Source organism: Acinonyx jubatus, chromosome D1 (genome assembly GCF_027475565.1).
Source record: "Acinonyx jubatus isolate Ajub_Pintada_27869175 chromosome D1, VMU_Ajub_asm_v1.0, whole genome shotgun sequence".
Taxonomy (NCBI): domain Eukaryota; kingdom Metazoa; phylum Chordata; class Mammalia; order Carnivora; family Felidae; genus Acinonyx; species Acinonyx jubatus.
In genome coordinates this window covers 28,282,824-28,309,328 of record NC_069390.1, presented here as the reverse complement: position 1 = coordinate 28,309,328, position 26,505 = coordinate 28,282,824, and the positions used below count along the sequence as shown (strand labels likewise).

The 26,505-nt window shown below is 41.1% G+C and overlaps 1 long non-coding RNA gene across 4 annotated transcripts in view; it reads left to right on the top strand.

Annotated features, from left to right (window-relative positions):
* Positions 1-15,868, top strand: part of LOC106970294 (uncharacterized) — a 59,344-nt gene extending 43,476 nt beyond the window's left edge. For all 4 annotated transcript variants that reach the window (XR_003425007.2, XR_008290411.1, XR_008290409.1 and 1 more), the window contains 2 exons: positions 4,946-4,995; positions 13,680-15,868. This is a non-coding gene — a long non-coding RNA (uncharacterized LOC106970294). The remainder of the gene's footprint in view (positions 1-4,945; positions 4,996-13,679) is intronic.
* The last annotated feature ends 10,637 nt before the right edge of the window (positions 15,869-26,505 follow it).

The following is a 26,505-nucleotide window of genomic DNA, read 5'->3' as shown; positions in this document are numbered from 1 at the left end:
GTATGGAGCAATGAGAACACAGACTGCTCCCTGGCTGCTAGACAGTATCTTACCTTAGCAACTTCTCTTTGTGTTTTGTTTTCTTCCTGAGAGGAATGATGAGGCTTCATGGGACAACCCCAGATGCTCTGAGTTTAAGCCTTCTTTTATTTTCCACATCAACGGGGAAGGTATCCACATGTCTTGAAGTCAGGGAACATATCACTTTACAGTAGAGGGAGAAAAGTATTAGAGGATGGTGGAAAATGGAAAATTGGAGCACAGAGCCAGTGATAAGCAGTTAGTTTTATATGGTTCATGGTAACTGTTCCTGGAGTCATCAGGAGTAATATTTATAATCAGATAAGTTGATGCTTTCTTAAAATTTTTTTATGTTTATTTATGTTTGATAGAGACAGAGTGTGAGTTGGGGAGGGGCAGAGAGAGAGGGAGACAGAATCTGAAGCAGGCTCCAGGCTCTGAGCTGTCAGCACGGAGCCTGACGCGAGGCTCAAACCCATAAACTGTGAAATTGTGACCTAAGCCGAAGTTGGACACTTAACCAACTGAGCCACCCAGGTGCCCCTATAATCAGATAAGTTGATGCTTTGGATGAGTGTCTATGGCTCTCCTGCTTCTGGAAAGCCAAATTACCTGTCTTCTGCAGACCTGTAAGAGACTGTCTTCACATGGAAGAGACCTGACAGGATGACATTGAAAATATTTAACCACCATATTGTAGATGCTAAACCAGTCAGAAGACACAGTTCCATAGACATCGGGATGGTTGGACAAAGTGTGTGCGGGCTGAACCCCAGCCCTATCTTGGGGACCATCAAACCTGACACTTGTTTGGCAGAAGAGGTTAAAGGGCTTACCTGAGACCGTGTGGTGACAGAGCTAGGAGTGGGACCCAGGTCTCCTGCATTTACCCTCCAACCCTCTCCACTGCAGCCCCTGACCTCAAGGCCGGGGGGGGGGGGGGGCTGGTGGAGGCCCTACTGGTTTATCCTAGACTTGACTCATACCCATGGCTGTCCATGGGCAGGATGTCTGATTCTCTAGAGATCCCAAGTGGAAAAAGCTTTTGTACCTCCACTCTGAGAATTACAGCTCTTACACTGTTTATGCTAGTGTTAAAAATTCTTTATCCACTGGTAAATGAACATCTACCATTTATGTAATTGAAAGCATAATTTATTTGCAAATAAAATATGTTACATAACATATGGCAAAGGATGCAGGGAAATAGCTTTTTTTTGTTAATATTTATTTGTTTTTGAGAGAGAGAGAAAGAGCACAAGCAGGGGAGAGGCAGAAAGAGAAGGGGACAGACAGAGGATCCGAAGTGGGTTTTGTGCTGATAGCAGAGAACCCAATGCAGGGATCAAACCCATGAACCACAAGATCATGACTTGAGCTGAAGTCAGACACGACTGACTGAGCCACCCAGGCACCCCTGGGAAATAGTATTTTTTAAAGTTGCCTATCAGACTTGTTATGATGAGCACCAGGTGCTGTATGTAAGCAGTGAATCATGGGAATCTACCCCCAAAACCAAGAGCATGCTGTATACACTGTATGATAGCCAACTTGACAATAAATCATATTAAAAATAAATAAATAATAAATAAACATTGCCTATCAGATGTGCAATATGTCACTATTATTTTCCTTAAATCCACCTAATTCTGACTCCAAGTCCCCCTCCTGCCAGACTTGTGAGAAAGGTAACTATCCACCTGCCACTTTCCAATCCACAGGCTGGTACAGAAGTCCAGGGGTCTTATGTAACACCAGGGCTCAGCCTTATCATTATTATTCATTTGTTCAACAAATATTTATTGAACACATACCATGTGCCAAGCCTGACTTGGGGCTGACAAGTAGTGATGTACAAAAGAGATTAAATCCTTGCCCTCTCTGTTCCAGGCTGAGTAGTACTCTGTTCCTCACCTGGGGCCCAGGAGGCACTCATTGGCCATGCTGGGATTGGGCCTTGCTCATGTAGCCTCTCCCCACTGGATGCTGCCTATCTAGACACTGCCAGGAAGCAGGGAGAAGACACCCATCTTAGATGATTCTGCACTTTTTCCTGAAGGGGACCTCTTCTCCTAGACTCATCACTTCTCAAAGGCATCCTCCCTGAGCCCTCCCTCTCCAGACCACCCTTCATGGTGCTTCAAGGCACAAACATTTTTTTTTTAAGATCATAAGTGTTACATTTATTTCTTGTGGTAATACACATGTATCAGAATACTCAGAACAAAATTTACCATCTTAACCATTTTTTGTGTTCTACGGCTCTCCTGCTTAGTACCAAAGTGCATTTTACCTGAAGAGGCTGCATCCAATTTTGAGCTCGGCTCAAATTTTCCAGGCAAAGCATTGCAAAGCCTGGAAGTCAGTTTGAATGAAGGGAAAGGGAACCAATGTAATATTTCAGGCAACCAACCTGACATATAAACATCCCAACTGTCAAAACAAGCTACAGTGCTGACTTGTCCATGCTGAACTTTATACCACATTCTCACTATGTACATTTGGCCAACAACGTGTGTGTGTGTGTGTGTGACTGTGTGTGCACATGCATGTGTCCCACAGCTGGGTCTCGAAAGACTCTTGAAAGACTCAGTGGTTTGGTCTAATACCAGATCACTTTCCGTTCAGATTCCTGCTGCCCCTTCCTGATCTCCTGAGTAGGAGATCAGCCTCCACAGCACTTCAAACTAATGCCCACTGTCAGCTGAGAAAGTCCATGATAAACCCATGCTGGGTAAAGTATTTTCTGATCAACTCCTAAGGATCATTCGGGGATATCGACGTTGTAACTGGGGACACTGAAAACTAAAAAGCTCCCAAGACACAGAAGAATGGATCCATAAGGATAGAATTTCATTCATTGTGACAGGACAAGATTTTTGGATGGAAGAATAGTTTTGTGTTTCACTCTCTTATGAGGATAATCTTGTGATTTTCACATGTTTATCCAGCATTAAAAAGGGAGGGGTGTTTTGCAGTGCTCTTCCTTGGCAATTTCATCTTCTGCAAATGGTATAAGCCATGGACTCTGATTTCCAATTTCTCCCTGAGTTCTGTTTTCATAAATCCAACTTCCATCAGGATATACTCATGGAATCTCAAATTCAGTATGTATACTACCAAAACACCTCTTCCTGGTGTTTCTAGTTCTATTAATGGGGTTTTTCTCCCTGTCCTTTGTGTTTACAATCTTCAAATGATCTCTGGGTCTTTCCTTTCCCTTGCTTCCCATATCTAGGTAATTAGAATATTCTACAGATGTGATCTCCATAAGATCTCTCAATGTATTCCTTTCCATCTCCTCCTCCATCAACCTCCTCATCCTGGATCTCCTGAGCTTTTACCTGGACTATTGCAGTAATTTCGAAGTTGGTTTCTTCACATTGGTGTCTGGTCACTCCTATGATGGTCTAGATTAATCGTCCTAGTTATGTTTTCAATCATATTACTAGATGGTGAGGACTGCATTTTATTCCTTTTTATATCCCAGTGCCTTTACATAGTAGGTGCCCAATAAAGGCTGGATTGAATTTATGTTGTTTCCAGTGGCTTTCAATTCCCTCTGTTTAACAGAAGGGGTTATCATTTAACTAAGCTAACTGCTTTTCTGCAAATATTCACTATACTCTAATACCCACACTTTTGGTACTTTCTTTTCCATTTGGAATGTACATCTATTAAAATTCTGGTCATTCTTCTTTATCTTTAAAAAAAATTTTTTTAATGTGTATTTATTTTTGAGAGAGAGACAGAACGCGAGTGGGTTAGGAGCAGAGAGGGAGGGAGACACAGAATCCGAAGCAAGGTCTAGGCTCTGAGCTGTCAGCACAGACCCCGATGTGGGGCTTGAACTCACAAGCTGTGAGATCATGACGTGAGCCGAAGTCGGACGCTCAACCGACTGAACCACCCAGGCACCCTTCATTATCTTTTTTATATCAAAAAATTTTTAATGAGAAGCATATATTACTTTTTAATATAAAAAGCCCTCAACATTTTAAATTTAGTATGTTTGAAATATTTCATGATAAAATGTATTTGAATCCTCCCCATCTAGACTATTATTTAGACATTTAAAATTGTAGTTATGGGGTTTATTATTGTTTTCTTTTTTAACTTTATTTATTTATTTTTAATTTTTTTGATGTTTATTTTTGAGAGAGAGAGAGAGAGAGAGCATGGGGGCGGAGGAAGGGCAGAGAGAGAGGGAGACACAGAGTCTGAAGCAGGCTCCGGGATCTGAGCTGTCAGCACAGAGCCCGAAGCGGAGCTCAAACCCATGAACTGTGAGATCATGACCTGAGCTGAAGTTGAACACTCAACCGACTGAGACACCCAGCACCCCAGTTTATTTATTTATTTTGAGAGAAAGCAAGCATGAATGGGAGATGGACAGAGTGAGAATAAAAAGCAGGCTCCATGCACTGTCAGTGTGGAGCCTGATGTGGGGCTTGATCTCATGAGCTGAAATCAAGAGTCTACACTTAATTGACTAAACCACTCTGGTACCCCTATATGCTACTATTTTTTACAGTTTTTTGCATTTGAGATTTTCATAATAAAAATTTTAAAGATACTTACCAAGTCTGTATAAGAACATAATAATATTTATAATTTTAGGTGGAAAAAAGAAGCATGTAGTAATTGTTAGTGATGGTCACTGATAGTTCCCATTCTCCTTCCTAAGCGCTTCCTTGGAGTTATGTGTGGTCCTTTGTGCTTCACTCTCTTATAAGGATAATCTTGTGATTTTCACATGTTTATCCAGCATTAAAAAGGGGGGGGGGTGTTTTGCAGCACTTGCTGCAAGCAAGCGTGACTTGCTTTGGTCAAGTAAGTGTGATGGGAATACTGTGTATAACTTCTAGATGGAAACCCTGAACAGCCACAGTATGACCATCATATTTATTTTCCCCTGTTACAGGTTCTGACAATGTGCCAGATGGTCAAAACTCCATTAGCCTGAGTCCCTGAGTAAGTATGACATGGAGCAGAGGCTCTGCTGACCTAAGATGGATGGGTAGCATTAGTGGGAAAGAAACTTTTGTTCTTCTAAGCCACTGATGTTTGGGGGTTGTTTATTGCTGCAGCATAAGCTAGCCAATTCTGATTGATACAGAGCAGGAGGTAGCTTCAGGCATTGCAGATAACCAGGTACTCTGAAGGCCTTATAACCACAAAAGAACTGAATCATTTTTTTTTAATGTCTATTTATTTTTGAGAGAAAGGGACAGAGTGCGAGCGGGGGAGGGGCAGAGAGAGAGGGAGACACAGAATCTGAAGCAGGGTCCAGGCCCTGAGCTGTCAGCACAGAGCCTGACATGGGGCTCAAACCCACGAACTGTGAGATCATGACCTGAAGTGAAGTTGGTCACTCAACTGCCTGAGCCACCCAAGCACCCCAGAATTGAATCATTTTTTAAATACATTGCTGGGCGTGTCGGTAGTGAGGGAATTGTCTAAGGACAGCTCTTCTCCCAAAAAATGCTTTGAAACCAGAACTTGGAGTCAGAGTGCTAGGAAAATAAGAAAATTGGGTTGTCCTGAGAGCCAGTGCAAATTAGTAGCAGTGTTAGAAGCTCTAAAGCATCACAAGATGGGGAAGCCAAGAATCTGAGACTTCTGCATTAGGCCAGGACACCCCAAAAGGGGCAGAAGGTCTCAGGTTGGTATTTTCCCTCTACCCCCCAAAAAAACAGAAACAAATCCTCACAGTAGGAAGGCCATTAAGAGACATGTTTGAGTTCAAATCTGAGATCACCAAGCCCAGAAGGAGGCAGTCCACTGAGAGAGAGAGAGTTGGCAGAAAAACAAACATCCAGTCTGACCCCGAGAACTTCAAATACTGGAATTCTCAGATATAGGATATATTTTTTAATTTACAAAAATGGCCAAAGCAATGATTTAAGTGCTAAGCACCACTGCAAAAATGTTTTTAATTTTAACTTATTTACTTGTCATAACAGTTCTATGAAGCAAGTATTACTATTATCATCCCCATTTTACTTTATTTTTTTAAAGAATAATACTTATTTTGTTAGGTTTATTTATTTATTTATTTATTTATTTTTGAGAGAGACACAAAGAGAGCACAGGGGAGGGGCAGAGAGAGAGGGTGACAGAAGATGCGAAATGGGCTCTGTGCTGACAGCAGAGGGCCCTATATGGGGCTCAAACTCCTGAGCTGTGAGATCATAACCTGAGCCAAAGTCAGGTGCTTAAGGAACTGAGCCGCCCAGGCACCCTAGTCACCCCCATTTTATAAATGAAAAAGCTGAGGCACACAGAGATTAAGTAAATTGTCCCAGGTCAACATTTCTTAAGTGGTAATGCTACGATTTGGATTTAGGTAGTTTGATTCTAGAGTCTGCAGTCTTCACCACTACGTTTTGCTGCCTTTCTAACATAGAACTGGAGCATACGAAGAATTTAAAGAAATAAGGGGTCGGGGGAGGGGAATACCAAAGATAAGCAAGCAACAAAGGACCCTCAGGGATGACCAGGTAGATTTGAAGAAGAATAAAAGAACCCGTAGAAATGAAAATAAAATGGTTGAAAGTAAACATTTGATGAACATGTTAAATGTCTGAAGAGGTAATTAGTGAATTGAAGAACTGTCTGCAGAAAATATCCAGAAGGTGACATGGGAAAGAAGGGAATGGAAAGTATGAACGGGAAGGTTAAAGATATGGAAGATAAAATGGGAATGTCTAATACATATTTAATTGGAGTTTTGGAAGAAGAGGATAGAGAAAATGGAGGGCCTAATATGTGAAGTAATAGTAGCTGAGAATTTTTCAGAACTGATGAAAAGACCTAAATCCACAGATATAGGAAATAGCATATCCCTAGCATGATAAATTAAGAAGAAGTTTATGTCTTAAACATGTTTGTAGGGAAACTGGAGAACACCAAAGACAATGAGAAAATCTCCAAAGCAGCTTGGGAGAAAAGAAACAATCACCTACAAAGGACTGACACAGACTGTTAGTGGACTTACCAATAACAACAGTAAATGCAAGGAGACAGTGGAATAATATATTCAAAGTGTTGAAAGGAAATAACTGTCCACTGTATATCCGGAAAAGCTAAGATTCATGAATGAGAATAAAATGAAGACATTTTCAGATGAACAAAATCTAGCAGAACTTTACTAAAAGAACTCACCTCATACCCATCCTTTAAGGTTCATCTCAAATGTTATTTGTTGCATTGGTGGTATAGCAGTGAGCACAGCAGCTGCCTTTCAAATGTTATTTCTTCCATGGAGCTCTGGCCTAATTCCCCTCTTTTGAATTTTAGTAGCATTTTATTTGATCCTTTCTCATGATGCTTATCAAATTCACAGACGGAGATTATACGTGCCTGTTCTTAAGAGCTCCCCCTGCCACCGCCACCACTGCTCTTACCCTCTCTCGTTAAAGGCCCCTGGAACACTTTGGTGTCTAACTCACCTTAACTTTTTGTATAGTTCCTATCATAATACATGCATGTAATAGGTGTTTAATAAGTATTTGTTGAGGCCCACTGGTCAGTCTTTTCCAGTGTTTCATAAACTACCAGTTTACAAAGATGTTCCCTTCCAAGGGGTGTTATGGTCAAACCCTCTTCAAAAATGCTGCATAGAGGACCATATCTCCCTCCTGGAGATCCATGGTTTAATTTGTTTTACTCACCAGTTCCTCAAATCATTTGATTATAGAACAACTTCTTCTACTCTTTACTCCATGAATATTGCAAGAGACTGGTGTTTTTAAGAACACATTTACTACAGAAGACAATGACTTATTTGAGTGTCCAAGCCAGAGAGTCAACATTTTGGATCCTAGCTCTATTAACAACTAACCACATAATTAGGCTTTTAAAAAATATTTTATTTATTTTTGAGAGCTCAAGTGGGGGAAGGGACAGTAAGAGGGGAACAGAGGATCTGAAGGGGGCTCTGTGTTGACAGCAGCAAGCCCAATGTGGGGCTCAGACTCACAAACCATGAGATCATGACCTGAGCCAGAGTTAGATGCTCAACCGACTAAGCCACCCAGGTGCCCACCACATAATTAGTTTTAAGTCATGTGTCCCCTGGCTCCTTATTTGTGACACATCATAAGCAGGCGGCCCCTTCAAACTCTCAAGTTCCATGAATTAAAGGGCATTGTGTCTTCCAGTCACTCAGTCAGTCATTCCACACATATTAAATTCCTCCTGCGTGGCAGTGTGCAAAATACTGTGCATATAATGGTGAGTAGATTGGCATGCTTTCATTTTGCTACCAGTGGAGAATGATTTTCTAGAGCAATTGGAACATTGTTCTTTGACTTCCAGAGTCAAATTTCTTCTTGTTAAAAATTGAGCATTTACCATCTCATTTATTATGTATATCAGGTTGTGGAATGAATGTTTAGAATCTAAATTTATGGTCTATCTAGGCTTATGATTCTATTTTACCCAAGAGCTACATTGTAAGAATCAAAAATTTCACATCATCGGGGTGCTTGGGTGGGTCAGTCAGTTGAGCATCGGCTCAGGTCATGATCTCATGGTTTGTGGGTTTGAGCCCCGCATCAGGCTCACTGCTGCCAGTGTGTAGCCCGCTTTGGATCCTCTGTCCCCCACTCCCCGGCTATCTCTGCCCCTCCCCTGAGCACTCTCTCTCTTTCTCTCTCTTTCAAAAATAAATAAACTTAAAAAAAATTCAACATGATTACTTAAGTGATCTTTACATTTTCATCTGTAACTCTATGTTTGCATCTTTAACTGTCTTTGTAAAAGTACAATCCTCTGTAGTTTAAAAGGGAAATTCTAGGCGCACCTGGGTGGCTCAATTGGTTAAGTGTCCGACTTCAGCTCAGGTCATGATCTCACGGTCCGTGAGTTCGAGCCCCGCATCAGGCTCTGCATCAGGCTCTGTGCTGACAGCTCGGAGCCTGGAGCCTGCTTAGGATTCTGTGTCTCCCTTTCTCTCTGCCCCTCCCCTGCTCATGCTCTCTCTGTCTCAAAACTAAATAAAAACATTTAAAAAATAAATAAATAAATAAAAATAAAAGGGAAATTCTAGTGATATGGCAGCTACTGAACACTATTTTGTTCTAAGCATTCACATGTATTATCTCATTTAATCCTTACAACAACCACAAGACCCAAGTACTAGTACTATTCCCATCTTACAGAGGTTCAATAACTTGCTCAAAGCCATACAGCTGGTGAAGCTGGATTTTGACCCAATGCAATATGGATCTTGAGTCTGTGCTCTGAACTCTAATATTAAACTACCACTATTCTTCAGATATTGTCCAGAAGGTTTTCTGCTGGAAATTTAAGGGTTAGCATCTCTGAAAGTTTGAACAATCATATGAGATTTTTAAATGTCTAACTCCAGCCAGGTAGTATAGTGAAGAGGTAATGAAAAATTAAAAGCTTTTTCTTTTCTTGGCTAGGCACTAATCTTTGTGGTTATGAATATATCCATGTGCCAGAGAATTGCACTTTAGATAATAAGTTAACATAAAATTGTTGGTACAGTTCAAACCTGACAGCTCTGTGTGTCTGATGTGTTCTCTGAAAGTAACTTTAAAGATAAGACTTTACTCTCAAATCTGAAATAGGTTCTTTAAACATTTCCAACACCATATGGTATTTATGGAATTGTTTCAATTATATGGAGAAAAACTATAGTGCTAGGAGTAGAGGAATACTTTAATCATAAAATATTGTATTGTCAGAAAAGAAGCAAAATATAATCAAAGAAATGTGAACCAAGCACTGTCAGTGAGAATTCTTGGCATTTAGTTTTAGAAGCCATCTTGCATGGAAATGAATAAAATATAAACACAGTACTTTATCTAGGATATGGCAAGAAACTTCAAGATTGTAATGTGCATTAAGATAACATTCCAAATGTATCCTTTCAAGTTTTCAGCCAAGAATTTGTTTTTACAATTTCTTTGCAGTTGGTAAATGGCTAGACTCTACTTGAGATATCAGTTTTCATGCTTATGGTCTCAATCCCATTGTGTGTAACTATTAACTTACTGTATGACCTTGACAAACTCACTCTCCTCCACCCCAACCCAGATGAAGGAGGTGGATCTCTTAGGCCCCTTCTGATTTTAAAATTCTGTGGCTCTAGCCTATGGATTATGACATAAACAACATAAAAAGTGCTTGCTAAAGGGATTGGATTTTAAAAATTTGGGCTACTTAAGCATCTTTAAGTGATCGACCTTAGAGCCAGTTACAAAGAGAATATAAACCATGGCAGCCAGTGCCTATCAGTGATTTACTTGGTTCTTGTGCTGGTTAGCAGCTACTGTGCTTGTTTCAAAACACCACGCACCTTCTGTGGTTCATAGAGACAGTCTGTTCATGTGCTTCCTTGGCTCCTCAACATGAATGGGGTCTGAGAGAGTCTGGGCAAAAGAAGAAGTGATCACAATTGCCATGGTCCATGAGATGACCTTTAACACTCTCCTAGGCTGCAGGAAGGTGTGGACCCTGTGGTACACTGCCAAGATTCTCCCTGGAGACTGAGCTGCTTACCCCCCTAGCTACTTTGAGTGTTGACAAAGCTGCTGACAGTTCTTTAGCTCAGACCCTCTCAGGAGATAGCCTTTGGATGAAGAGAGCTGCTTTGCCCAAAGCCACCCCACTTCGGACCAACCTACATCTAAAGACTGCAGATTCCATGAAGAGGCTGGTTAACTGCGAACCCTCTGCCCCAGTGAGGTCCAACTCTTAAGGAGCCATGTCAGAGCCTGAGCTCCCACAGTGTGGGCTGAGGTCTTTATTGCAACATCGGGGGCACGATAGTGCAGCTTCTCCTGTGGCCCACAGATGTCGCCCCTGAGCACTCTTCAGTTAACTTCCTGCCTCAGATAACTCTTTCTCAGAGGCCACTTCTGGGCATCCAGACCTGCCACAGAAACTTACGGACCTGAGTTCAAACTGGGGCTCTGCTTATTTCAACGCTGTGTCTAGGGGAAAATTTCCTTTTTAGTAAAATGGACATAATAATAACTATTTCACAGCATTGCTTATTCTAAGGAGATGAGGAAATGCACAAATGAGTCTAAAGCACATAGGAAATGATTAGTACCAATAATTAAACATTTATTGAGCCCTTATATGTCATGGTATGTACTTCACCACCACAAACTCCATGAGAATAATATCCCTATTTTACAAATGAGAAAACTGAGGTACAAAAAAGTTAAACAATGTCTCCAACATCACACAGCTAATAAAACAGTCAAGAATTCAAGTCCAGGCAGCTGGACTGTAGAACCAGCACTCATAGATAAAACCCTACAGCTTCCCATTGCTAAACGAAAAATTTTAAAGTATTTGGGTGATGACAAATAAAAGCCCAATAATGTCACCTGATTCCAGAGGACCTTTAAAGCAAGGCAATTGTAAAAGAAAAATTTTACAAATAGTTTTGGTATCCCTATTGTTTATATTTTTGTGTTGCTATAGATTATGCTTATTTATGCTTCAGATCAACCCTTTTTCATCAGGAGAGTAAATGAAACAGTTGGAAGGTAGGGGCTCCTACCCTGTGATGTGATGGTAGTTGATCTGTGAGATCATTTATTTTTGCTGTTTGTTTCTATTTAATGAAATGTGAACTGAATTTCTATTTTCCTGAAAATATACTAAGTACAAGTTGAAAAAATAAATAAAGCAATGACATGTTTCACTATTAGGTAGTAATTTGGTATACTAATAGGGTTTTTGTTATACCATATTACCTAGGATTTTAAGTATCTCCCTCCCTCTGTCATTGGGAAGTACATTGTAATGGGGGAGGGGGCACTCTGGCAAAGGCCTCTGCCATGCCCTTCCTGACCCCTCGTTTACAGTCTACCCTTGTGTTCACTTCAGACTAGTCTGTTATTATCCAATGGAAGGCCTTTGTTTCACATTTCACTTCTAACCTAAACACATTTATGCCATAATTTTTATCTTAGGGGATAATGTGTTAACAATGCTTGTTTGGACCCCTGTTATACTTTTAAGGTCAGGGATGTCTGTTTTACTCTTTAAGGCACAATCTGTTAAAAATTTTATGATTTGCAAACAAAGTGGTTTTTCATCTTCTGCTTTTAGATAACTAAGGTATAAGAGAGATCCTTCTACACCAGATACATTAAACATCTAAATAATTTATAGCTCCAGGTATGTTTGCCAGACTAGCATAACTGAATAAAGTCAACAGATTAAATGTTCCCTTGGCAATCAGTAAGGGTATGAGATACAGCACCTGGGCTGCCCCATTGGGTCTCGTTATTAAATCACAAGCAAGAGCTCAGTATCCCAGGGTCCCAGGTGACAGGTAGGAGCTGACTTGGGAGGATGGAGTCATCGCAGTCATTAACCATGACTTAGGAAGAGGGACTCTCTTAGAACAATTGAGATAGAGAAAAAGAAGGAGGGGGGGGAGGAGGAGGAAAGACAGACAAAGAGAGGGGTGTTGGGGAGAGACTATATGTTTCAGTGAGGAATATTCTAGTTATTTATATGTCACTAAATTGGGAATTCATCAACATAATAGTGTGTATTTGTGCAATCTCAGAGAAAAAGTTAAAAAGAGTTAGGGAATATTTTGTATATGTAACCACTATCACTATCAAGGTCAGAACAAGAACTTGCTAGAAAAATAGACAATATTTCCCTCTTTCTAATTTTTTAGAAAGGTTTTGACCAGCACCTGGTCAAACGTCTCTTTGCCTAGAGAAGGGACGTTTGGTCTACAGAGCTGATGGCAGCAAGAGAAACATCAGAGCACAGGATCTGGGGAGTTACATGTAATCTCCAGTCTAATTCTTGAGGGTTTTAAGTGTCAGAGACCAGTCATCTCATCTTTAACAAAGGGAATTTATTAACCAAAATATATTTTTAAATTTGCATATCTAACGATGGGAGAGTTCAGATGATCTGTGAAAAGTTGGGGTGAGGGAGTAGCAAGCATACATTTAGTCAGTGGAAATCCAATTTTTAGATCATATTCATTGCACCCAGTGGACAAAAAGGGTCCCATTCAAAAATAAATAAATAAATACCTCTCTCCTCTCTAAATGTCTCATGGGAATTGTATGTGCTATAAGGAAAATATGAAAGGCAGAACTGTGCTTATACTTTTTTTTAATGTTTATTTACTTTTGAGAGATAGCATGAGAGTGAGGTAGGGGCAGAGGGAGAGGAAAGAGAGGATCCAAAGCGGGCTCTGTGCTGACAGCAGCAAGCCGATGCAGGGCTCGAGCCCACAAACTGCAAGATTGTGACCTGAGTTGAAGTCAGACACTTAACTGACTGAGGGACCCAGGTGCCCCTATGCTTATACTTCTTAACTATTGTCAGCACAGCTTATCTGGAGATGAATGGGATAAGAAAAAGAGAAAACAAACATTCCAGGTGTATTGTATACTGTTGGCTTTAGTAATCACTAGACTTCTGGTTCTATGATAGCTCCTTTGGGGTGGTGTAAGAATTGGAAGGAGAGGGGAGAAGGGTGTGTGTGTGTGTGTGTGTGTGTGTGTGTGTGTGTGTATGATGATTTAGAGCTCCTAACCTACAAAATATCTGAATTTAAGGTAAAACCATTAAATCAGGTTCATTGCTGAATCCTCACAGGGCACACTAACCTTTTCATTTTCATTTAGGAAGAAAGGGTGGAAGAGAAGCTTCCCATGCCTGGTATATAAATATGGCCTTGAAAATGTCCACAGACGTGTTGTTGTCTTGTTGAGTCTGCAGCCAGGAAGGCAGAAATCTCTGCAGCAAAGCAGGTGTGAACGTCCCCCTATTTCAGAGGCAGCTCTCTTTGAAGCTGGAAAATCAAGGACGCTGGTACCTTCAAGGAAACAAGGATATAATTATCACAACCCCCAACTGGCCGGTGACCTTCCATTCCTCAGGCCACCCTACTCCCTTCACTGGCCCGGGCCCAGGTCCTCACAGACTCAGAGCTCTGTGTCCCAGACCACTAAGACCGAGGAACAACCCCCTCACGCACCCTTTGAAAGCATTCTTAATCTCTCTCTACTGCACTGCTGTTTCAGACATAAATCCGCCAGCCCAGGGGGCCTCTGAACCCCCCACGGAGGGAGGCCCATTCAGGCCCAGTGGAGTCTGAACAGCTTAGGGGTAGAATTTATGCTTCCTCTCACCTGTGCCATCTGTCTGTGGCCCCTACTCTAGTCTGCTTTTGAAGGTTTGAACATGACCCCCCAGCTTTTTGCCAAGTCTGCCATCATCACCTCAGTCACAGAAGCAGACTTCTCAAGGCCATTGGAAGCTAATAACAGTGACTCTCAACTTCATTATTATACTTGAAATGTTGAAAGCAGAAGCCTAATAAAATGAGCTCAGAAAAAACAAACCAAGCTATAAATTATCATGTGAAAAGAGTGGCTGAAGAACTCATCTCCTCGGAATACCTAAGGACTGTTTGTCAGCTACAGCAACAATCTGGTATTTGGTTTCCTTCCCTTCACTGTGCAAAAGCCTTGGCTGTGTTCTCTTAGCACAGATTCTTTTCTGCTTCTATGAGTCGACTGTCCAGAATCAGGAGTTACACAACACTCCCCACCCAACTCCTTCACACACACACACACACACACACACACACACACACTCCCTACCCAGCCTTGGTCCACTGAATTGTAATAATTCTTTTTGACCATAAGGAATTTATCCTACATTATCACCAATCAGTACTCATTGCAATTATTTATTTTAAGATAAGAGTAAAAGTCCACTTCCTTAACTTCATAAAGACTATTTATGCTAAACTGATGTATTTAATGAAAAAACACCAGAAGCATTATTCCCTGTAAAATTAGAAGCAACTTAGGGATGCCCCTATCACTGTTACTATTATACAATGTTTTGGAAATTCTAGACCTTTTCAGGGGATATTTAGCAATATCTGGAACCATTTTGTCATCACAACTTTGGGAACTGGAGTGCTATTGGCATCTGGTGGGTAGAGGGGAGGAATGCTGCTAAATATTCTGCAAGGCCCAGGAAAGCCCCCACAACAGAGAATTCTCCAGCCCAAAGTGTCAATAGTGCTGAGGGTAAGGGATCTTGCTCTATACAATGCAACAAAACGTGAAACATAAATAAGAGAAAAAAGTTTAAAAAATAACTAATTTTTATTATCATTAATTGCAAAGAACATGTATCACCTAGAAAAGCAAACCAAAAATACTGAACTATGCATTATTAAAGTTCATAAAATAGTAAATAATGCAGCTGGCTAAAAATTTTTTCAATTCTGTGAGAGACTGAAGAGTCTTTCATTTTCCTGCAGGTTTATTTATCTATTCTACAAAAATTTCCTGAGAACAGAAGGGTTGGTTTTATAAAAGAACACTTAAGAGATATAAGATGACTTTTACACTTTAAAACATGGAAGAGACTAAGAAATTTTAAAAACCAAGTCTATTAACACTGTAAGACAATATTATAGGAAACCCAAGTGGACATATCTTCCCAAACTATAAGCTAGACTGGAGACTTTTTAAAAAAGATTTGTTTAAAGTATGAAAACATTATTTGGGGGTAGTAAACACACACACACACACACACACACACACACACAAACACACACACAAATACTCCTTTTAACAGATAAAAACTTCCTCAGTATTTTTTAATGAGGGTAGTACTCTAATGCATCATTGGAAATCTAAATAGTCCATCACAATACATAATTATGGTCCAGTAGATGAAGCTTCTTGAGGGGACAGCCCATATCTTATTCATCTTTCTATCTCCATAAGTGACACATACCAAGAACCCAATGTTTATGAATTAATGAAATAAATAAAAACATTAACAGTGAGAGATGGTCTTTGAACTCACTATTCAAAAAGTTAACATAGAGCTACTGCAATTGTAATTAAGGATCTAAGAACCCACATCTGAAAGGCTGAATGAATGCTCAAGATTTTAATAGGAACTTTTTGCCTCATGTTGCAATTATAAAAAAGTACAGGCTAAAAATAGGATGAGTGAAGTGGAATCAATCAGCAATGTTTTACTAAGAACAGTAAACTCCATTTTTAAATGTTAAAGACTTGAAAGAATCTATTAATATCTATATGCACATAACCTAAGTCTCAGTGATTTCCTTGATCTTTTGTTCATTTTCATGACAAGCCTTCAGAACTTGAGAGGAAGGGAGGGAGGAGAGAAATAAAGGAAGGCCAGGTGGAAAGTCACAATCAGGAAATAATCAAAAGCTTTTGCTTTATCCCTTCCATCCAATCTCACAGGCTCTCCTGAGAACCTTTCCTCCTGAATGTTTAATAACATTAATTCCACACTTTCAAAGGATTGAAAACCCAACAATCCAGTTTAATATAAGGTCATCCAAAATGCTCTGTTGGGATAGATTCAGGGTCCAGGAAGCCTCAGACAAGTTCACCAGAGAACATATTCCAGTATGTTCTCTTGTTCTGTTTGATATAAATTTCAAAGGTTAGGGATGAGAAAAATCACAGTTACTATTCAATGAGCACTTGCTATGTGCCAGACATCTTCCTAAAGAACTTTTCATACATCTTCCTGGCCAACCCTCACTATAGCCCTCCAGATGAGAAGACTGATGTAGTGGAGGTAAGACAAGAGGGCCAGGCCACCCATAAGCTGGCAAAGTCAGCTGCACCTGCCAGCCCCCAAATCTAGACTTATAAGTACCACACTGCAGGTATCTCCAGAACATGATATTTCTCTCAGTTGCCCATTTTTCATGGATTAGTCATAAAATTTTCAGGTCAGCAAGCATTAGTGGGAAAGTATTAGCACACAAAGGAAGACAGGGAACATAAAGGGAGTACATGAAACAGTCTTTGTCTAGAGGACATGCTATCTTCTTGGAGAGACATGATGGGGAGCAGGCAGTGAATAATACTATCTGTAGAGAATGCTAACGCACTGTTCAAACACGGGTCAGAGTGGATAGTATAGCCAATAAACATGAGGATGATCGAGAAGCAGAAAAAGAAAACACCAGATGGCATTGTTAGGGAAAGTCTTATTGAAGCCCTGAGGATTTGATAGGACTCTCCCAGGATTTGGACAGGTTGCTCAGGTCAGTTTCTGCCCACCTAGGCTTCCAGACCAATGGTGGCCAGGCATGGGTCTGTTCAGGATGCAGATCATGGAGCAGAGCTTGACCAAGAGACAGAACCCAGGGTGGCCCCCAAACCAGAAGCCAGGAAGCCCATCCTGAAGTGGAAGCACTAGGCCAAAGGCAGGAAGCAGGAGCAAGGCAAAAGGGAGGAACTAGAGAGCTCAGACCAAAGTTAGGGACTTGGGGAGAAAGGCAGAAATGAAATCTGGAGAGCCTTCCTAAGCTTCTTCATCCCAAAGGCAGACACTCCTAATGGGACGTAGACCCCCAGCTATGAGTGGGGAGCATGCTGTGAAGGATGTTGAGGAGGGCTGGAGAGGAATGAGTGTGTGAGTATGGTCTGGGGGATTAAGAAAGAGCCAGCCAGTCTAGAATGGAGGGTGCATTTGTGGGGAGTAGTATCAACGGGATAGGCAAGATGAGACCAGCTGAGAGACAAGAGGACCAAGGGCAACAGCTTATCAAGATACATAGGCAGATCTACAGTTCGATGGACAAGTATACATTCACATGATCAATATGACTGTTTGGGACTGGTTAAGTCCTATTTCTTATTCCATCACCTGCCAAATTGTGAATCTCAGCTCTGCCACTTACCAGCTGTATGACCTTGAGGAAATTACCTAACTTCTCTGTGCCTCCATGTTCTCATCTTTAAGATGAGCATAATAATAGTGTCTACCTTCTAGGGTCATTGTGAGGACTGAACAGGTTCATATATGTCACCTGTACAGCACGGGGCCTGGCATGTGCAAGTGTAATGTGAGGGGTTGCTGTCTATCATTCCTTCCCCATATTCACCATTGTAGATTGAGGACTCACAATAGAGGGGGGCATAGAGGGAATGGGGGGAGGGTATCTCACAGTCATATCTTCTCTTAATCACATGAATTATAAATGCATCTTTTGGAAAGTGCTCAGCTCCTGAATATCTTCCCTGTGTCCAATATATTACAAAGAAAGCCATCATGTTTGCTATAAAGACTGTAACTTGAGGGGGCACTTGGGTGGCTCAGTTGGTTGAGTGTCTGACTCTTGATTTTTGCTCAGGTCATGATCCCAGGGTTGTAGGATTGAGCCCCGAATCAGGCTCTGCGATGAGTTTGGAGCCTGCTTGGGAGTCTCTCTCTCTGTCTCTTTCTCTCTGCCCCTCCCCCTGCTCTCTCTCTCTCTTAAAAAAAAAAAAGACTGTACCTTTATAACAGCTTTGGATTTCAGTATCCCTGCCTGGCCTTCCCCCTCACCGTCAGTGGTATTCTGGGCTGATGTCTAAGTGAGCAAGTTCCTTTCTGAAATTCTAACAATTATAAGTGCTGGCTCAGGGCCTCCACCATACTTTCCATGTGATGCACATATTTCAGTGTTATTTGTGCATTATTGTAAGAACAATGAAGACAAGGAATAAAAAGATGAAAGAGAAGGAAAGAGAAATAAAGCAAGAGAAATTATTTCCTTCTACTTGACTGTCCTTTTCTAGCATCTCAAGGCCTTCTGCCATTACTCGAATTAGAAAAAGGCCAAGGGAAGAAACATTTATTGAAATCAGCTGCAAGCCCAGCACAGTCCTGTGTATTTCACACACTCCAAAAGGTTAAGCCTCTTGCTTGTACTCACTCAACTATGAAGTGGGAGAGCCTGGCTCTAGATCAGGTCCACATTTAATTCATGGAGCAGCTGTATAGGCAGACTCTGTCCTAGGAACTAGGTATACTACAGTGAAGAAAATGGACAAAAATCCCTGCTCTTGTGGAACTTAAAGTCTAGTGGGGAGACGTGATAAACCAGATAAGTAAGTAAAATATCAAGTGCTTTAGAGGCGCCTTGGTGGCTCAGTCGGTTAAGCGTCTGACTTCGGCTCAGGCCATAATCTCGCGGTTCATGAGTTCGAGCCCCGTGTCAGGCTCTGCGCTGACAATTCAGAGCCTGGAACCTACTTTGGATTCTGGGTCTCCCTCTCTCTGCCCCTCCCCTGCTCATCTCTCTCTCTCTCAAAAATAAATAAACATTAACAAAATTATTTAAAAATGTATAAAGTGTTTTAGACAGTAACAAGCATTAAGGAGGAAAAAATAAAATGGGAGAGGGGGTAGGTTGGGACGGGGAGAGGGCAATTTCAGAAATGATGATGAGGGAAGGTCACGACTGAGCAAAGATAAGAAGAAAGTAATAACGCCACCAGATACACTTGTGTGTATCTGGGGCAAGAATCTTCCTGGCACAGGGAAGAGCCAGAGCAGAGGCTTTGAGGCAGGTGTGTGCTTGTCATGGTATTGGAAGAACAGCCAGGAGCCCAGTGTGACAGAAGTGGGATGAATGAGGAGGAGAGCAGGAGGGAAAGCTGGCAAGTAAGGAGGCTGGAGCACCTATGTCTCAGAACCCTTAGTAAGGACTCTTTTTAGGGAGATGGGCTGCAGCTGGCAGGTGTGGACATGATTTGACTTGTACACCTGAATAGCTTTGTCTTCCTGCTGTGTTGAAAATAGACTGAAGGGACAAGGATAGAACAATGAAGAGGGTATTGTAATAACCAGGTAAGAGGTAAAAGTTAAGACCAAGGGATAGCAACAAGGGTAGTTAAAAAGGGTCAGATTGACTTGGATATATTTGGAAGGTACAGCCAATAGGATTTCTTAGCAAATTGGGCAGGCATGAGAAGAAAAATGAGGCAAAACAAACAAACAAAAAACCAGGAGACAAGAGGGACCCCAATGTCTTTGGCTCCAGTAAGTGAAAATGGAATTATCTCTACCTGAGATGGGCATGTTCAAGATGCCTGTTCAACATCCAGGAGTGAAGAAATCTAGGCTGCAGGTAGAAATCGGTCTCAAAAATAGGTCTCAAAGCTCATGCTCTAGCTAATATCTTATGAACATGGAATTTGGGAACTTGTATCTATTTTGTATGGGGGTGGGAGGAATAGATTTCCAGAAGTAACAAGAATGAAAAACTAAATTAGACAATCTCAAAACCTAGTTTAAGGTATAACTTTCAAACTCCTGATCCTCCCAAACTTTATCTGATTATCTGGGGCCTTCTCCTACCCTAACTTCTCCCCACTCCCACCTCAAACAAAATCTATCTATGCCCAGGTTGGTTCCACCACTCCCAATGGAAATGAATGTACCTTTTCACAGCAAACTTTACAGAGACAGTTGTTCTCTGCTTGTTAACACTTTCTTACGGCCACCATGAACTCGTGTACTATTTCACTCATCAGTTCTTTGGACTACTAGCTGCCTGGACCTCTTGGCCATTTCAGAATTTTTCTAGGTTGGCAATGGAGGAAGATTGCAGGTCAACCTAATCGTTCAAACAACTCTGCAAGGCATCAAGAGATTCATCAGGGCCCTTGTCACTTGAGTTTTCTTATCCAGGTTATAAATTAGGGTCACTGTGATTTTTTAAGACAGCACATAAAAGGGAGAGGTAATTGATCATTGTAGGAATAAAAGACCTAAGAGCAGATGTCTTTTGTCATGGATGTATGTGCTCATATCTGTACTATTCATTGCTTAGGAGGTGGATATGAGATTTGGATTTAACAAATTTATTGATGTACACAGCACAGGTTAAGTGCTCTTGCTTATGTTAATCTCATTTACTCCTCACATCAGCACTGAGAAGTGGTATTGTATTATTTTGCAGTGGGAGAAAAAGAGGCTCAGAGAGCATGAGCCACCTGCCCAAGCCCATGCCACCTGTGAGTGGCCAGAGCCAGTTTTGCAACCCAGGTCTTTATGGCTCTTACTCCCACGCCATATTTTTGCCTCATAATCTGAACAAATAATGAAAGATTTAAGACAAAACAGATAATCTCTAAGCCTAATGTTAGCCAAAGATGACGTATCTTCTCTTTAGAAAGGAAATATCCATGTGGGAGAAATTTCACCTTCGAATGTAGAGATTACACGCTTAGTTGCCAGGAGAAAGTGGGTAAACACTTTATTCAATGCCTCAAAGATGTGATAACAGAGGCGAGAATTTTCCTTTTCTCATTTGCTTAAGAGACTGTCAAAATTCACAACCATAAGATGCACACACACAAAATGTGTGTGTGTCTGTGTGTGTGCATGAGACAGAAGGGGAGGGGAGAACACCAATCATTACTCTGGTACAGACTGTCTCCAACTATGATCGTTGGATTTATGATTTCTCAAATTTACGATGGTGGGAAAACCATATACATTCAGTAGAAACTATACTATACTTCACATTCTTAATTTGGATCTTTTCCTGGGCTAGTGATGTGCATCCGATCCTGTCTTGTGATGCTGAGCAGGGCAGTGAACCACAGCTCCCAGTCAGCCACACAATCATGAGGGGTCAACAACAGATACGCTCACAACCATTCAGTACCCACACAGCCATTCTGTTTTTCACTTTCAGTATAGTATTTAATAAATTACAAGATAATTCAACAATTCATTATAGAATAGGCTTTGTGCTAGATGATTTTCCCCAGCAGTAGGCTAAGGTAAGTGTTTTAAGCACATTTAAGGTGAGCTAGGCTAAGCTATGATGTTCCATAGGTTAGGTGTATTAAATGCATTTTCAACATACCATATTCTTGACTTAGGGTGGGTTTATCGGGACATAATGCTATCAGAAGTCAAGGAAGGTCTATATTCTGTTAAGTGCTTTCTATATGTGATTGCTCTTAATCCGTGCCTCAGTCCTTTGAGGCATTATCTCCTTATGTTACAGAAGAACAAACTGAGAATCTTTCAGGTTTAGGTTTGTGTACTTACTTACAGTTGCCAAAGCTATGAGAAGCAAAATTCCAACCCCAGTGGGTGTGAGTCACTCCCATTTCCCCTATAGCCCAAAGTACACCATTGGAAAACAGTACCCCTCTTGAAATGGCTACTCTCAAACTTCACCCATGGGCGTGTCAACTGATAGCTTTCAGACTGACATCATGGTACTTTTGATCCAATCATAAAAGTAAGCATATTCTTTTGGCCCACTAATTTCATGTCTGGGAATTTCCCCTAAAGAAATATTCAGGTATACATGTGCAAAACTTAATGTGCAAGTAAGTTCTATACGTTGTTATTTATTTATCATTAAATTATTAATATTATGGGGTGCCTGGGTGGCACAGTTAGTTAAGCATTCGACTCTTGATTTCGGCTTAGGTCATGATCTCATGATGGTGAAATGGAGCCCCATGTCCAGCTCAGTGTTGAGGTGGAGCCTGCCTAAGATTCTGTCTCCCTCTCTCTCTGCCCCTTCCCTACTTGTTTTCTCTCGCTCTAAAATATATACATATATACAAAGATAGATATATATGTATATATATGTACATATATATATATATTAATAGTGTTACTAACCTATTAGATTCAAATGTCTATTAGATTCTATTAGAACCTATTAGATTCAAATAGGAGATAGGCTAGATCCATTATGGTCCTTCATGTACCATATTTACTGGAAATGTTAGGAAGTCATTAAAAATAACATTGTAGAAGAACATTTGATAACATGTGGACCCTGCTATAATACATTCAGTGAACATGAGCAGATGCTATCCCGATTGTATTGTACAACTGTATAACTACAGGGTATATAGTATGCATTGAAAAAAATACTGAAAGAGATACACCAAGCTTTCTGAAAAGGTATGACCTCATTTAATTTGGTTCGAGGCTGGCAAGAAGCCTTCCCAAACCAGAGGTTCAGTGCTGTGTCTTTGTGAGGTTCTATAAGGATCAGCATGTCTTCCCACCTCACTGAACAAAATCCAGATTTCTTAACTTAGGCTGCAAAGTCCTAAATGACCCTGGTCTTCTGAACATCTATCCACACTCTCTCTGTGTTGCTCACTATGCTTCAGCCATGCAGGTCCTTTTTAGCTCCTAGACTGCACCTGCTCAACCCTCCTGCTGTGCAGGGACTTTGCACATGCTGTCCCTTCTGCCAAGAATGTTTTCTCCCATTCTAATGGCTGGTTTCTTTCTTCAGCTCTCAGCTTAAATGTCATATCTTCAACGGAGCTCTTCCTCGACATAATGTAAGCATCCCATTTTATTCTCCCCCCTACAGCATCCTGTTCTTTTTCTTTTTTCACACACACATGATAATTTGTAATGACCTATTTATGTGTTTTACTTATTCACTGTCTGCCTTCTTATAGAAGCTAAGCCGTATGAGGATAAGACCCACATCTGTTTTACTCACTGTTGTGCATGAAATGCCTACTTAGAGGCTATTCAGGATAGGCGCTCAAGAAAGATTTGTTGAATGAACGAATATGTGAACAAAGATAATACAAAGCTCTTAGGCACTGACTGCACCTAGCAAAGTGCCGTGGATGGTTTAGAAGAAGAAGGCAGGAACTAGAGAGTAGGTGGCTGGTAATCAATGTAAATCAGTGCAACACACAGGCTACAAGAATTCATGCAAGGAAATGTTTCACTTTTTTCTAAAGCCATTTTCTAAGAATGGCTCATTGGATACGAACAATGTCCTACATCCTAGAAGTGATATGAAATAGAGAGAAATATCACTGAGCACAGGTCTCCCATGTTTCTAAAGGTATCTAGTGCCAGACACATACGTTGAAGTGGAACCTGTATCACTTTGCATGTGATCAATTTTGTCCACACAGTCCCTCAAAATCTGACTTCCTTCCTTACACAAGCTAAGAGAAATGGGGCACCCGGGTGGCTCAGTTAAGCTTCCAACTCTTGATTTCGGCTCAGGTCATGATCTCCCAGTTTGTGAGTTTGAGCCCCACATGGGGCTGTGCACTGACAGTGCAGATCCTGCTTAGGATTCTCTTTCTCTCCCTCTCTCTCTGCCCCTCCCCTGCTTGGTCTCTCTATATATATCAAAAACAAAAAATAAATAAATAAATAAAAATATTTTTAAAACAGGGGAGAGAATCTACTGCATTATAATCAGAGAGCTTATCCCAAATCCCTAGGGCTGTGGTTCAGAAGCAGAAGTCATCGTGTCTTCTGAAGAACCACACAAAATACTAAAATGGTGGCAAAAAAAAAAGAACAAATCACTCTTGTGTTAAAAACTTTGCACATAAAATCTTGCAGAAGGCTTAAAAACAATTATAGGGAAAAACAAAACAGATTATTCTACACATTAACTTTTTATTTTTCCCCCTGCAGACTAGAAAACAGCAACCTTTATCAGACTCTAAAAACAAACACGTAGGGCTAGCCTAGGGCCCATCAGTGCTCCCAGGGAATGTTGCCTGTGGACATGAAATTGGGTGTTTGCAGCGGGGGCTGGAGTGGCATGAATATTTTCCAAGCCTTATTCAAACAGTAACTTCTATCTGCTACCATGCTATCAATTTTTCCAACAGTGGATTGCAAATTCACCTCATAAATCAATCTGTACAAGAGGTCAGAAGCCAACCACAGCCAATTAAAACCTCTCAGCAATAATTCATCCAAGATCTGAGTAAGGATTTTTTTTTTTTTTACAAGTCCTAGGAGGCTCTTGTTTATTCTAATCAGATCAGTAGAGGAAGAACTAAATTGGGTAGAACCTGCATTTTTCTCTTATCCCAGAACACAAACTCAGATGTTTTTATAGGGAAAGGAAGAGGAAAAGGAGAAAGATATGAGGAAAGAGTGGGCTGAAGAATGAGCACACTTTCTTCACATAAAGTAGTATTACCCAGGCTCTCCCAACACCAGACCTGCTTCTAACTGACTCATCCTGGAGAGCTTCGATTCCAACCTGTCTGGGGTCTGATTCCTTTCAGTGTGGCGGCCACCAAAGAAATACAACGAAACTATTACTTAGTGAGTGTCTGTGACACATCAGGAAGTAATCCTCTGTGTTTGTTGCTTTTGAGGAGACTATAGACTACAGATTATCCAGGTGTGAGAAAGTGCTGGAAAAATTAGGAGGCTATAAAGCATGTACATTCTATAAGTGTACACAAACATATTAATATACTACAACTATACAGCTGTAATTATATTTTCACTGTAGGCCTGTGTTGAAAGCCGAGTGAATTTGGACAAATTGACTCAGCTTTCTGAGCTTCTGTGTTTCATCTGTAAGATGGGTAATAGTAACAGTACCAATTCATAGGAATGTGGTAGATTAAGCATTATGCTGGCAAAGCGTCGGCTTGCTCTCTGGCCCCCAGAGCGGCCGCTCCGTGCTGGCTGGAGCCAAAACAGTGGGAGATTCTAAGCCCCATGACAGTGCTCCCCGGTTATCAGCTCACTGGTTTCAAGATTCTCCCTCCAGGCGCAAGTCTAGCCTGATTCTTGATTGATCACCTGCAATGACATGTCCTTGAGGTTGGGACTGAGGAAGCACAGGCTCCCGGAGGCAAGTTGCCCACAGCCTCAGCCTCCTCCTGGTGGCAGAACAGCCCACTGGGCAGCCTCTGCCTGGCCAGGGGGGGGGGGGGGGGGGGGGGGGGGGGGAGGGGGGGGGGCGGCTCAACGTGGCCCAACACACTCCCTCTTGATTCGCAAGACTGGTTTAATCCTTCTCTCAGACAGCCTCAGGCATGCAAGCAAACCTTCCAGCTACCTTTTACAACAAAATGCTTTATAGGGCACCTGGGTGGCTCAGTCCGTTAGTCCGACTCTTGATTTCGGCTCAGGTCTTGATCTCATGGTTCTGAGTGTTCATGGGTTCGAACCCTGCATAGGGCTCTGCACTAATGGCATGCAGCCTGTTTGGGATTCTCTCTCCCGCTATCTCTCTGTCCTTCTCCTGCTAATGTTCTCTCTCTGTCTCTCAAAATAAATAAACTTTAACAAAAGTAAAACAAATGCTTTATTTCCTAATTATAAACATAAAAGTAAATGCTTATCATAACAGTTGGAAGAGATTTGAAGTGTATAAAGGAACACAATTAATAGTCTGGTTGTCTCCACCCTCTCTACCCCCCAATCCACTACCCCCATACTGAGGGTAACCAACAGCAATTGTTCTGTAAATATCCTCCCATGACCTGTAAATACTTAAAAAATACAAGGCCAATATTTTTAAAATACACATGCCATCCTATAGACATATGATAACTATTACTCTGCAAATTGCTTTCTTTTCTCCCAGAGTCCAAAGGATTGCGGACATCTTTCCCAGTTATTATTTAGAAACTTTAGACAAAACTGTGAGGCCTTTACCCAAGTTCTGCAGGACATTCAACAAAGTAAATAGAAATATTAGTGTTGTCTTCCTGGTTACTATATTTTAGATTTCATCCAAGGAGTTCCAAAGAGTTAGGTTTGGGATGAGGAAGTATGTCAGAGAACTCCTAACTGTTTTATTTCTCTATAAAACCAGAGTCGTTTAGCTTCCTTTTCCTGGGAAATTCTCTTTGGCTTCAGCTCTTTCTAGATTTT